Source organism: Peromyscus eremicus, chromosome 8a (genome assembly GCF_949786415.1).
Source record: "Peromyscus eremicus chromosome 8a, PerEre_H2_v1, whole genome shotgun sequence".
Classification (NCBI taxonomy): domain Eukaryota; kingdom Metazoa; phylum Chordata; class Mammalia; order Rodentia; family Cricetidae; genus Peromyscus; species Peromyscus eremicus.
The window spans coordinates 44,716,464-44,725,278 of NC_081423.1; the positions used below are offsets into that span (position 1 = coordinate 44,716,464).

General features: G+C 48.3%; 1 protein-coding gene across 1 annotated transcript in view; it reads right to left on the minus strand.

Annotated features, from left to right (window-relative positions):
* Epn2 (epsin 2) overlaps window positions 1–6,960 on the minus strand; it is a 66,055-nt gene extending 59,095 nt beyond the window's left edge. Inside the window, exon 1 of the mRNA XM_059270848.1 lies at window positions 6,819–6,960. The gene's annotated coding sequence lies outside the window, so the exon portion shown is untranslated. The remainder of the gene's footprint in view (window positions 1–6,818) is intronic.
* Window positions 6,961–8,815: the final 1,855 nt, after the last annotated feature.

Sequence of the window (8,815 nt, forward strand, 5' to 3'; positions counted from 1 at the left end):
TCAATCTGACCCCAGACCTCAAATATCCTGCCTACTGTCACAAACTTTCAAATATTCATACCTCTGCACCGCCTGGTTGCTACTCAGAGGTAGTATAGTTTTTTTGTTTTTGTTTTTCCTGAGTGGTGTGATGAGGTGAGCTATTGTCACAGAAATGACTTCATAAAATTTCAAAATCAGACTAGTGTCAGACTGAATTCAAGCACATTGCCAAGCTCCCTCTCCCAGACTGAGAGCACTTAATCTGTGAAAAAGCCACGCTTAGGACTGCCATGAGGGGACAGCCAGGCCACAGAAACACACAGCACACCTCAGGGTGAGGGAGAGCAAACAATATGGTTCTCAGTTTGACTCAAGTGGCTGTAAGATAGTCGCTGGAGGGATGGCTCAGTGGGTAAGAACACAAGCTCTACTCTAGGATGAGAACTCGAATCCCAGAAGCCATGTAAAAAGCTGAGCACAGCAGCACAGGCCTGGAACCCCAGCACGGGTGGGAGAAGACAGGCAGATCCCAAGAATTCCCTGGCCAGCCAGCCCAGCCAAAATGATAAGCTGTGAGTTCAGTTCAAAGACTCTTTCTCAAGACAAAGTGTAGAGCAAGAGACACTTGAAAAGTCCTGCTCTGGCCTCTATATGCACTCCCAGGAGTATATCACATGCATGTGCCACACCACACCACCATACATACCACAGTCACCCCCCACACACACCATAGACAACACACACTCCACACACACAACAAAATACACTCACTGAGAGGCCTGGTACAGGTTGCCAAACCCTTCCGAGTCACAGTTTTGGTTTTTTTTTTTTCAAAATGCAAGAGAAATGGTGATAGGAGGAAAAATTAATTTTTTTCCTCAAACTCTAAACACCAAAGAATATTAAATCAATCTGAATGGAGAAGTGACTTTCTTTCATTAACACGGGGACTGATGGCTAATGACCCTGAGGGCTTCTGCCCACAAAGACCAACCACAACCTCTCCAAGGTGCATTCCTAAAAGGCCTAAACAGCACCATGCCAGCCATGTAAGGATGGTGAACCTGCTTTTCCAACAGGATCTGGGATTTACCGCCATCTCACATAACTGTCTTTTTAAAGAAAATGATCCAACTAACTCACAGAAGAAAAATGCCTGTGACCATAGTCCAAATCATAATCAGAAAAAACAAAGAACAGTGCTCAGTGAACCCAAATTCCTTTCCAAATACCACACCGCCATCTTCAGAGCAATATTTAGAAACATTCTGAGTTTCCTCTGCACCGCCAGCTGGTGCTAGACACCTCACACGCCTTCTCTCTGAGTCCTCAGGCCAGGATTCCAAAGACTAGTCCCCGAACTGCCAGCACCAGTAACATATAGAAACTGGTTAAAAATGTACATTCTCTGAGCTAACGAGATGACTCAGGAGGTAAAGACACTTGCCACGAAGCCTGACAACCTGAGTTGTAGCCCTAGAACCCACATGGTGGAAGAGAACTGACTCCCAAGTTGTCCTCTGACCTACACACACACACACACACACACACACACACACACACACACACTATGGTATGTGCACACAAACAGATAGATGATAGATGATAGACAGACAGACAGACAAGACAGAGGCTGCAGAGATGCCTTAGCAGTTAAGGGCACCACTTGATGCTCTCCTAGAGGATGTGAGTTTGGATCCCAGTACCCATGTCTGGTAGCTCACAACCACCTGTAACTCCAGACTAATTTCAAAGTCATCCTTAACTACACAGCAAATTCAAGCCACCCTAGGCTACACAGGACCCTATCAAAGAAAAACACACACACACACACACACACACACACACACACACACACACACACAAAGTGTTGTTAGGCTTTATCTACTGAATTGGAAACTCCGGGGTGGAGTCTGGCAACCAGCTGAAACCAACCCTCTAGGGAATAGTGATGCACAGCAAATTAGAGAGTCGATGAGCATCTTTTCCATGAAGTATTCCTTGTTGGTCTCCCTTTAGGGGTAGAGCAAATCAAAGCTCAATAATGGACGGGCCCTACCCCAACCAGCCAGAAGGCCCACTAGACCCCATGCCCAACTTCAAAGCAATCTGCCACCAGGCTGTGGCAGCCAAACTATGCCATTAGGTTCTCTCAGCCACTATGAGAGCAATGTGACAATGACATTATCAAAGAAGGGTGAGAGCAGAGAAGGATGCAGCCTGCATTCAGAAGTGATTAATTATAAATGCTTTTAAATTCACATCATGCATTAGCCCTAGATGGCCAGCCATCCCTTAGGAAGAGCTTGTTTCTCCCAATTCCATTTGTCAGCTGAGTTACATGACCAAAAGCTAGAGTCCCTAAGGACCAGCTCCTTGCACTGCTTTGAACAAAGAGAGAGAGCTTGAGTTACCTGTTCTCTCTTTAGAACACCCTTAAATGCACACTGCCTGGACTAAGATCCACAGGAAGAGGAATCAGGAAAAGGCCTTTCCAAATCCAGGAACAAAGCCCAATCGAATACCCAACAGTGCGGGGAGAGTCACCAGAAGAATCCAATACACTCTAGGGAAGTAGAGCTCTAGCTCAAAAAAAGCATGCTTTTTTTTTAATCAAACCTAAATAAAACATCTATCATATAAAGTAGCCCATCAAATACTGACATCACAGTACTTCCACAGATCCTAAGGTTTGGAGAAAGAAAGCCAGGAACTTTAACTCATTCACAATTCTCAGCCTTTCAAGGAATCAGGAAGGTAACCTCCTCTACAGGATGTTTTACTAGAGTAGCTAGAGTAAATGGAACGAACCCAGGACTGGGACTCAAACCAGTGTAAATACCAACTACCTGAGTCCTGCAGCTTAACCTAGTAGATCTCAGGGTTTCCACTGACACAGAGGTGTTAATCCCAGTCCTAGGCTCTAATGAAAGTGGCTATTCAAGACTTTGGGACCTGAGCTTCCTCAATCATCAGACTGAAAACAGGTATGGTCAAACATACCTTTAGATAAAGTGGCTGGATACACACTTAACGGCAGACATTTGTTTCTCTACACTTGTTTTTCTAAGTTTTTATTTTTAGGCACTATAAACAAACTAAGACAGAAAATTCTAGGCCAGGCATGGTGGCACATACCTTTAATCTCCATACTTGGGAGGCAGAGATTTGTGATTTCAGGCCCAGCCTGAGGGCTACATAGAGACCAAGTCCCCGCCCCCAAAAAAAGAAAATAAAATTTTGGGGTTGAGGATATGGCTAAATTAAGAGCATGTGTTGCTCTTTCGGAGGATCCAAGACCAGTCCCTAGTACCCATGTCCAGAAGCTCATGGCTGCCCCTTACTCCAGCTCCAGAGTATCCCACACTCCCTCTAGCCTCTGAGAGCACTGCACCCACATGCACATACATAGAAACACACACAAGTAATAACATAATAAACAATGAAATAAATCTCTCAGCCGGGCGGTGGTGGCGCACGCCTTTAATCCCAGCACTCGGGAGGCAGAGCCAGGTGGATCTCTGTGAGTTCGAGGCCAGCCTGGGCTACCAAGTGAGTTCCAGGAAAGGCGCAAAGCTACACAGAGAAACCCTGTCTCGAAAAAACCAAAAAATAAAAATAAAAAATAAAAAAAAGAAATAAATCTCTCTTTTTAAACTAAGAAAGCTGGTCATGGTGGCAAATGTCTTTAATCCCAGCACCAAGCCAACCCGGTTTACATATTGCATTCCAGGCCAGCCAAAGCTACATATCCACTGACTGACTTATCAGCAAGTTTATCAATTTTCAAAAACTCAATCAGCTGGAGGGCTGGGAATATGACTCAGTGGCAGAGTACTTTGTCTGGCATGTGTAAGGCCTTAAGTTCAATTCCCAACACTGCAGGGAAAAACAAAGAAAAAAGAAATCAGCTGGACAGTCATTTCATGATACAGCTGGGCCAACAGTAGTGGTTTATGCAGAGCAAGGCTAAACAGTGGAGCCTGTGGTACAGAATCATAAAAACTCTGTCCTGGCCGAAGGACTACTTATTAAAGACCTTTACTGAACACTATTGTATGTCACAGACTGAACTGGGCCTTGGAAAAGTAAAGAAAGACAGGGTAACTACTAGCCTCAAAGTATCACAGTCTCAAAATGCCCAGAGTACTCTCACAGACTGTGTGTGGTGGGGAGGCTGGGAGAGCAGAGGAAGACAGGCCCAAACATTGGTAGCTGGCCAAGGCTTGACAGAGAAGTTTGCTTAAACCCAAATACACTTAAGTTCAAAGACCACCAGACCAAGGACCAAGCATGGTAGCCCATCACTGGCGAAGGGTGAAGCAGGAGAATTAAATTCCAGGCCAACCTGGATTACACAGTGAGACCCTTTTGGTGGTGGTGGTGGTGGGGAATCCTCCGAATTCAGCACTCAGGGTCAGCTAGGGCTCACTCAAGTCAATCACACCCTATCAACAAGACAGGAAGCTCTACCACCACCAGTGTGCAGTTGAATGAAATTCATTCTTTTCATGCTTTAATCCACAAGGAACTGAAAGTTACCACAAAGTTCCTTTAATTTCCAGAAAAACAAGCCATTCAAATAAATCAGAGTCTCCAAAACTTTTCAACTACTTTCACAGGACTCTTATCAGAATCTCCACTCTTGGGAAATCCACTCATGATGAAAGATTACATAAGAGGCGGCCATATTTCAACAGAGGGTTTCTACAAAGGATGGGCCATTTTTTAAGACTCTAAACACCATGCCAGGTATAGTCACTTCAAACTTTCAAATATATAGGCTGGAAAGAATGCTCAACGATTAAGAGCACATACAGTTTGTTTGTTTTTTTTGTTTTTGTTTTTGTTTTTTCCCAAAGAACCAGAAATACAGCTCACAACCAAATGTAACTCCAGCTCCAGAGGATCTGACGGCCTCTTCTGCACTCAGGGGGCACCTACACTTAACAGGTGCACACACACACACACACACACACACAATTTTTTAAGTTTCACATTTCTTTGTAACTCAGATGTTTGGCACCACATACCCTTTAGGGAAGAGAGATCTCAAAAGAGTCCCCCCCCCCCCAATCCTTCCATCTCAGGGCTCAGAAATCCAAATACCCCACAAAATGACTCAAAGTTGCTCCTGATCCAGCAACCCATGTGGTATAGTACTTTGCAACTCATGTTTACAAAACAAGAGTCCAGTCAGGCAGTTACAGATAATTAGCCTAATTTTAAAGCTAGGAAAACAAACTTTAAAGACGTAAAAGCAGCCTGGGTGTGGTGGCCCACACCTTTAATCCCTCCACCCAGGAGACAGAGGCAGGTGGGTCTCTGTGGGTTCAAGGCCAGACTGGACTATCTAGGGAGACCCCGTCACAAACTATAACAAAAGCAAGCAAACATACAAATAAAAGATGAGACCTACAGGTGCTTCCCCAACAATCATTAGTCACAAACACCCTTCAGAAGCAAACTGCAGTTCCTCCCATGCTCATTTAAATACAGATGAGAGCTTCATTACCAAGGAAATATAGATGGAAAGCTTAATTACCAACGCACAGCCTATCACTGCCTTGTGGATCCAGAATCTACCGCACAGCCTATCACTGCCTTCTGGATCCAGAATCTACCGCTATCACTATCCAGAGTTACAAGACCACAAAGTTCCTGCTAAGTCTTTATTATATTACATAATAATGGGGACGTCGATTCACCTTACTTAATCATTTCACAGGGTATTTTCTCGAGTGTGCAAAAGAATTCACACGTCTTCCTCATCTGTCCCTGCCCATTTTCTTGTGTGAATGTTAAAAATAACAGGCAAGCAATTTGGAATTCTCATCGTATCTTTAAAGAAATTCTTAAGTGCTGTGGAGTGTCCTGGAGATGGGACTTCCATCTATGACGCTGACACCCTATCACTGGATGACCTTGGGCAAACTAACGCACCTTTGGGCCTCAGTTCCCCTTGTCAAAAATCATAGGAATGGTTAAACCCTATCCTTTCTGAAACAGACTTCAAATGCGCCCCAAGGCAGTACTAAAGTGAAGAGGCTGCCGGGAGAGACTGAGGGCCGAGACGGAGGAACGGACTTACACCTTCGGTGCTGGGGTTTCTAGGGAGCTCCGGCGGCCAGCCCCCCTGCAAAGCCACTGGGCCAACTTCAGGTTGCAAACAAAAACCTGTTGGCCGGGACTCCTCTAGGAATGGCCTGCCTCTCCCAACGCGCTCGGCTCGCGCTCCGAGGGAGCCGGCACACAGGAGAACGAGGGTCTCCCGGAAGAGGCCGGCCCCACGCGCGGTTCGCCCACCCGGACTCGCCCAACAGGGCCGCCGGGTCTCTGCCATCCCACGCGGAACAAAAGGCAGCTGGAGCCTGGCTCCGCCGCCCCCGTCCCCGCTGTGCTGTGGAGTGGGGGCCGGGGAGGGGAACCCAGTCCCCGGGGCGAGAAGGACGTGGATAAGGGGAGCCCTCCCTCGACCCCCTGAAGGGGGCCAGTCCCGGGCGAGGGGAGAGCCGGGGGACGATCACACTCTGGGGAGGGGCGGGGTTGCCCCAAACTGAAGGCTCCGGAGCTGAGGTGTGAGGCAAGGACAGGCGGCCAAGCCGGGAGAGAGGCTGACGTCCTCCCAGCCCAGAGCGGGCTCAGGTGGGGCGGAGCCTGGTGGAGCAGTCCAGTCGGGTGGGGTCCGGCTGGCCGCACGGTGCACGCCCCGGCCGGCGACCGGGAAGCCGGTGCTCTAGGGGCGTCCACGCACTGGAGAGAAGGAAGGTCCGCGCCCCGCCCCACCCCGGCTCCCGAGCTACCCCCTCCCCCAAGCCCCGCGAGTCTCGGCTCACCTCCGTTCCCGGCCCGCGCGAGTGCAAGGCTGCAGCCGCCGGCAACGCTGGAGAGGCGGGAGCGACCCGAGCCCGTGCAGCGTTTGACACCCACACGCCAGCCAACATGGCGGCCGAGAGGGGGCGCGCCGGCGGCGAGCGCGCGCGCGCAAGCCCCTCCCCTCCGAGCTCCGAGGCTCCGCCCCGTAATCATTGGCCCCGCCCTTCCTAAGCCCTAGGCCCCGCCTCCAACCCTGTCCGCCCCGCCCACATGTGCCCCTAAGGCCTCCTCTAAATAGCTCCTGCTATCACACAAACCCAAGCAAATTTATGCAGCCCTAAATCAGAGCCCTGCACACACACCCCCACCTCAGCAATTCCCCAGGGCATACATACTATCCTAACCCTCAATCCACACTCCTTCCTTGAGTCCGCAAGCACTGAACCCCGCCTAGCCTGCTCAGAACCAAGGCCTCTTAGTCTTTCCACTAGCATGTGGAAAATATTGTTGTGAAGCAACGACCGGAAGAAGGCCAGGCGCCTGACAGGGTTGATTTATTTAGCTACAAATGTGTTCATGAGGATTCACTTACACATACTTCGGATTTGTGTGCTTTTCCGTGTGTACGTTGTATTTCAATAAAAATATTGAGTCCAGAACCTTCAGTAGGCAGCCCAGGTGACTGAACACTCTGAACAAGTAGAATCTACGGCCCCCTGAGTCGCCCACGGCTCACCAGGACCCTGAGACTTAGCAACCCCAAGTGCAGGCCTGCAGGCTCACTCTTAAGCACCCAGCAAAGCAACGTGAAGCACTTCTTGGTAAGGAAAGCTATGAGCTTCACACAGAGACAGGCCTACAGGCCGGAGAGGAGAGGAGAGCCTACCACAAGGAGGCAAGCAGGGCCCCGCCTTCCCTGAGGGAGGTTCTGGGAAGGCCAGAACTAGAGGCTAGACCTCAAAGCAGATAAGCAGATAGCACTCATAACAGGGCCTAGGATAAATCAGAGCTCAAGAGGAGGGCAGAGGGCACTACTTTTTTGTTTTATTTTGTTTTTCGAGACAGGGTTTCTCTGTGTAGCCCGACTGTCCTGGAACTCACTCTCTAGACAGGATTGGCCTCAGACTCAGGGGTCATTCCACCTCTACCTCCCCAGTGCTGGATTAAGGGCTTGTGGACCACCGCCCAATCAGTGGTGCCAGTCTGTGCCCAGAAACCTTATTCTGCTTTTGTTCACTGAAGGACAGTTCACAGGTCATTGTACTCCTCTGAGCCATAAATTCATTTTCCCCATAAAGAACCCATGTGGAAATTAAAAAAAAAAAAAAAATCTCACGGGCCTCAAAAGCAGGGAATCACTGGGCAGTGGTGGCCACACCTTGGGAGTACTTGGGAGGGAGGCAGAGGCAGAATGATCCCTAAAGTCAAGGTCAGTCTAGTCTACAGAGCAAATTCCAGAACAGCTGGAGTTACACAGAGACACTGTCTCAAAAAAAAAAAAAAAAAAAGCGGAGAATCTAGAGTCCTTTTCTCCATTTCCCAAAATATAATAAAGCTGGGGACCACCCCAACACATTTGCAAGCTCACATGGTCACTTTTCTCCTGAAAGTCTAACTTGAGAAAGTTCTGGATGCTGGAAGCCCCTCCCCATAATTTACTGCTACTGTGTCTCCCTGGATTGATGAATGAATCATATATTATGTGCCTGCCTTGCCATGAGAACTACAGTTCCATTTTGAACTGGTCCATCTGGTAGAGAAAGATGTGTCTGTGATTCCTTCCCTCCCTATCACAAGGTAACAGCCAACTGCCCTCTAACAAAAGGCCAATTAACCAGAGGTGGAGGGGAAAAAAGCATATTTGATCATGTGTGTGGCAGGCTCTCTTCAGCATTGAAGACTCAAAGAACCCAGAGAAAATTGTCTGCCTCTGTGCTTGCATTTGAATGTAAGGTCTCAGGACCTACAGGCTAGGTCAGAGAAGTTCTCCATGACCAGCTCTCAGGATGAGATTTGT